The 5,484-nt window shown below is 39.4% G+C and overlaps 1 long non-coding RNA gene and 1 pseudogene across 2 annotated transcripts; one reads left to right on the top strand and one right to left on the bottom strand.

Moving 5' to 3' along the window:
- The first annotated feature begins 596 nt into the window (after positions 1 to 596).
- LOC658586 (eukaryotic translation initiation factor 3 subunit D-like) lies at positions 597 to 2,609 on the top strand (annotated as a pseudogene).
- A 579-nt stretch (positions 2,610 to 3,188) lies between these two features.
- Positions 3,189 to 5,422, bottom strand: LOC135266688 (uncharacterized). Of its 2 annotated transcripts, none has more exons than XR_010334830.1 (3): positions 4,927 to 5,422; positions 4,592 to 4,874; positions 3,189 to 4,356 (listed from the first exon to the last, which is right to left on the bottom strand). It is a non-coding gene; the product is annotated as an uncharacterized LOC135266688 (long non-coding RNA). The 2 variants fall into 2 exon arrangements; XR_010334829.1 differs by lacking the exon at positions 3,189 to 4,356 and having other exon boundaries at positions 4,418 to 4,643; positions 4,712 to 4,874; positions 4,927 to 5,404.
- Between the last annotated feature and the right edge of the window lie 62 nt (positions 5,423 to 5,484).

Below are 5,484 nucleotides of genomic sequence, written 5' to 3'. Positions count from 1 at the left end.
TGCGAGCTTATTAAACCCACTCCTTATCAATGTTCTCTTTGCTTCAAAGAGAAATCTGATGTCATTGTCCATACGCAATAATAGGGGACGTAAAATATACTACGAAAAAGTGGAGTTACGTGTAGAAGAATTTGAATTTAATACAAATTTTTGCGCTGTTGCGTTCTTTGTGATGGCAATGAGTTTTTATGCAAAATAAAGTTAGTGAGACACCAAAATAGAAAAAAATAATGCCTTATTGCCATTAGAGCTTATTTTCTTGCTGTTTTTCCAAGTTAAATATTAGTTATTAACAATGCAATAAATCAATTAGGTTGTAATGGAAAAATTTTAATTTAAAATTAATTGGAGACCCAAGAGTGAAGGATTTTTAACAGGATTCCATTATTATTTAGCATCGCCAACTTACATCAAATGTCGCTGCGGATCAGGGTGACAATTTTTTTCTGAAAAAAAGTGTAGAAAAGGTAAGTGAAACAACACGTAAACAAAAATTAGAGAATTAAATTGAAAAAAAAGTGGATGAAAATGTTTTCTCAAGCGCAGCGACATTTGATGTAAATTGGCCATGTTATTTTGATTTCAAAAGCGCCGAATTTCAAAAACTGTCGATTGTCAGAATCTGCGCGCGCACATTTCTTTTTGCCAAGTGTTGTGCACAACTCGCGGTTTCTGCTTCAACATATTGAATTGAACACTTCTTAACTTCTGAAAGCAAGTCAAATGACTATGACCGATGGGCAATCAACGGGTGAGGTCCCCAAATTCGTGGCCCCCGTAATCCAGGACAACCCGACTGGATGGGGGCCCTGCGAGCTGCCCGACCAGTTCAAAGACATCAGCGACTGGACGGGGGCCGCCTTCCAAGACAAGAAATATGCCAGTTAGTCTGACATTGACACATGTCAAATTTGAGGTTAAGTGACTTATTTTTCGCAATTTTAGACAAGTATGCGTCCCAGTTCGGTTCTGGCAGTCAATACGCGTATTATCATGACGAAGACGAGAGCACTTTTCATTTGGTGGACACAACACGCGTCCAGAAGCCCCCCTATCAACGGGGGCGCTTGCGCGGCCGTGGCGGCCGTGCTGGGGTGCAAGGCAGCGGCATGCAGTCCCTCGGCAAGGGGGTTAAAGCCAGGGACACGTATAAGAGGAGCCAGGTTAAGAAATGGGGACAAGGACGGGTAAGATCTCGCTTGAGTTTTACCGCAATATAGTTGGCGGTTTTAGCCCCAGATTAAGATCAGGGACGCTTCGGTTACGGTCAAACCGGATTGGGTCACCATTGAGGAAATGGATTTCCCTCGGTTGGGAAAATTGTCGCTCCCTAACGTCAAAGACGGTTGGTTTAATTAAGCAATGCGAATTTTTCTATTTTGGTTTTTAGGCGAGGATATTACTTGTTGTGGCGAGTTGGAGTACTATGACAAGTCGTACGATCATGTCAACGTGAAGAATGAGAAGCCGCTGCAAAGCGTCAATCGTATCTTCCATACAGTGGGTTATTTTTAATATCATTGATGGCAAAAAATTAAAATTAATTATCCTCAGGTTACAACAACTGATGATCCGATTATCCGTAAGTTGAGTAAAACGGAGGGCAATGTGTACGCCACTGATGCGATCCTTGCGACCATCATGTGCTGCACTCGCTCGAATTGAAAAAATTGGTACTGTGCCCTTACAAGTGTAACAAAACTCAAACAAAATTTTTCAGGCGATAAACTCTGACAATACGGAGTTTGATCTTTTAACCGTCAACGAAACGTCCGTGGAGCCCCCACAAGACTCCCCTCGAAACCTGGCCTTGGAAGCCACTTTCATTAACCACAATTTCAGTCAACAGGTATTAAGAACAGGTCCCGGGGAGCCCCGCTTCAAGTTCGACAACCCAAACCCTTTTATCTCCGAGGAGGAGGAAGGGGAGGTCGCCAGTGTGGCCTACAGATACCGCAAATATGACCTAGGGAGCGGAATAGTAATTTTTTCGTTTTGTTTCTGTCCACGTTTAATTTGTGTAGTTTTTGGTTGTCCGTTGCGAACACGATGCCGTGGTCCAGTCCCCGAACGGCGAGCTCCAATTCCTGTCAATCAAGGCCTTGAACGAATGGGATTCCAAATTGGCCAATGGGGTGAAGTGGCGCCAGAAACTGGACACCCAGAGAGGCGCCGTTTTGGCCAATGAGCTGCGTAATAACGCCTGCAAGCTGGCCAAATGGACCGTTCAGGCGTTGCTGGCTGGCAGCGACCAAATTAAATTCGGTTATGTATAACAGCAAACATGTTATTCTGGGTACACAGCAGTCAGTATAAGCCGCACGAGTTTGCCACTCAGATTAATCTGAATATGGATAATGCGTGGGGGATTCTGCGGTGTATTATTGACATTGTTATGAAACAGAAGGATGGGAAGTATTTGATTATGAAAGATCCGAGTAAGCCGATGATCCGGTTGTACGATATTCCGGATAATACGTTCGAATCGGACGGGGAGTCGGAGTGGGAGGATGAGGTGCCCCCTGATTCCGTGACTTTCCAGACCCTAGATTTTGTATTTTTATCATATATTAGCGAAAGGCCGAAATAAAATGATCAATAAATAATAATTTGCAGTTAATTCTCGTGCATAGTATTAACCAACAAGTGAAAAAAATAAATAAAACGGACTCTTGTCGTGTAGCAGCAGCAAGGTGCATTTGCTCACGCATTTTTTAATTTTTTTCAACAAACAAAGTAAAGCTGTCGTATTCACAACAAAAGAAAAATAAAGGTAAGTGCATTATTCTATTTTGTTGCGGATTTACTTTATTAGGTTTAGGATTTACTTATTCAAGATTATCAGCACATTTTTATGACGTAAGATGTCATATTATCGTATGATTCATTCTTTTTTTCTTCATTCTTTGTTAATACGTTCCAACATTCAATAACTAAATCAAATTAACAGTTTTATTTTTACTCGAACTCGCACAATTTGAGATGTTGAAAAGTGATAATCGTTTGAGTGCAACATTTTACAACAGATTAACTACTTTATAAGATTTTCAAACAAATTTGATGACATATTGAGTTTATGATGCCGTAAAGTGTATTTTTTTCAATTGCTCATCTCCAAGTGGGATTGAATATGTGATACAATTAACATATTGTAAGTGAAATGTGGAATGGTAGGTATAATAATGACATAATATTAACTTGGTTTTTATTTATTTGTAATACCTTATTGCTACATATTGTAGCGGAAGTAGATGCCATGAAGATAAGTGCACTTTAATAATTTTTTTCATTTTACAAAACATCAGCTTTTTAAACTATTTTTCCCTCGAAACTAATTTGTTATTCTTCCACGAATGAAATAATGGAGGGGGGAAAGGTTTGTTACTTTATTTTTTTTTTGAATGAACTATATAATTTATTAAGTTTATTGCCGCACTTATACAATATGTTTGTTATTGTCTTTTCCAATATCTTAAATGTTTTAGTAGTTTTGTTTTTATCAACCTCAGGAGCCCTATACCCACAGTAGTTTTCGAAATATTTCACTTATGAATTCACATTGTGGAGTTAAGCGAAATATCTTTCTAATTTTTTCAAACACATTAAGCTGTATTTTGTGAAGCAGCGTTTCCATAAAGACGCATTTGTACCCAAATGAAAAAAATAAAAGTGGTCCAAACCACTCATAAAAAACATAATTAACTGAATAAAATTGAAACTTACCAAAAAGAATTAATCCAAAAAAAAAATTTTGTGGTCTAGTTATACTTGTGAAAACGTTTGGCCGCTTGCTTGTTCCAGAAGGGCTTCCTGTCCCTTTGGGGCAAAGTGTTCCTCAAGTCAAACATGTTTTGCACATTTTTGCCAATTTGATTATTCCATTTTTTCTTATTACTTCCAGACGGTTCATTTCTACCAAACCCAGTTTGGTTAAATTTACGTTTATTTCTAGAAAATTCATTAAACCGGACGGGATTTCCCTCCGACAATATTTGCATAATTTCGTCCAAATGTTCCTTCACGTGTGATGACTGCGAAATTTGCAAAACCAAGGTCTCCATATTACTCTTAGATAAGACACAGCCCACGTTTTTGTCCAAATATTGGGCAATTTGGTGCCTCCAGCTGTTCAGTTTTTCCAAAACTAACAACTGGCGTTTGTGTATTTCTTCGACATTTCTACGAACCGACAAATACGCTTCATCTTCAACTTTAGGATAGAGAATCTTGCAACAGTTATTACATATCCATATCCATATCCATATCCAGGGGATTTTGATGCAGGTCGGTAACAGTTAGCCAACGGGGATCAGGAAATACGGAGCGGGTTCAGCATTGAAAGTAACGGGGGAGAAGCTAAAATTATTTTTGTCAAATAACCGTCGATTAGTTTAATAGGAGAATTTCGGGTAGTAAATTAGATGTAGGTCCGAAAATCATTTATTTTAGGCAGTTAGAAACGCGATCAACTGTGAGTGTCAAACTCGACGTGAGCTGGTTTGCTTCATTAAATCACGTGTTGATTACCAGGACTTATCGCGGGCAACTTGCTTGTTTAATCACTATCTTTCCGTCTCCCTCTGGAACTTACCATCACACTAGGGAAAAAGACCTCGGCAGTCCCAGTGAGTGCAATGGCCCAACTACAAAACATGCCAAATTAAAAAAGAGAGCCTAGCTTTTACCTCGAGGCTTGGGGAGAGATGTATACCCAAGGTTAGGGAATGGAGAGCACGCGGTGGTCGGAACCTCTGGGAGTCCCTCTTGCAACCGTCTTTTTAAATTTCCCGGGGCGGGTCCGCGTAATCAATTTGTTTAAATTCTCACACCCCAGCTTACATCCGTTTGATGCCGGGGATAGATAGTAGAGATACCTATGCGTAGTACGGGTCCTCTACTCACTTGACTGTTAAATGAGTTGCCTACCTGCAGATGATGTGTGTAGTATGTTGAATAAATAATTCTCATGAAGTCCGTAGAGTTCATAGAGTTTCTTTTCCCCAGACACACTGTACTTGAAATAACGAATTTTGAACTACAAAGTAGTGTCCCCCAAACAATCTCTAGACGATCACCTCAAAACTAAATATTTTGACAAGGCCAGACCCCCGAATGGCTACAGAACGAATCTTAGCAAAATTCACTTCACCCTTACGGGATTTCGGTTTATGCACACTTCACTGGGTTGTTTCGAAAGCGGGGTTTTCAAATTCAAATAAATAGCCACAAAAAGTAATTTCGTTTATTGTTACGAACAATAAAATACTTCAATTAAGGAATACTTCACGTTACGGCTTATGGTCAAAAGGGCATTGTGTGACAAAACCGATTTCGGGGTGAAATGGGGCGAAAACTGCAATACTGCATTTGCGGAGCTATAAATATTGAAATTAAGTGAAAAAGTGGGAAAAATTAAGAAGCAATTTGTGGTAAATAATTGAGTTTTTCGCTATTAGCAAAGTGACTTTCTTAAAATGTCATTTT

Source organism: Tribolium castaneum, chromosome 7, assembly GCF_031307605.1.
Source record: "Tribolium castaneum strain GA2 chromosome 7, icTriCast1.1, whole genome shotgun sequence".
NCBI classification, from domain to species: domain Eukaryota; kingdom Metazoa; phylum Arthropoda; class Insecta; order Coleoptera; family Tenebrionidae; genus Tribolium; species Tribolium castaneum.
The sequence above is the reverse complement of the archived record's forward strand: the minus strand, read 5'-3'. Positions and strand labels throughout refer to the sequence as shown.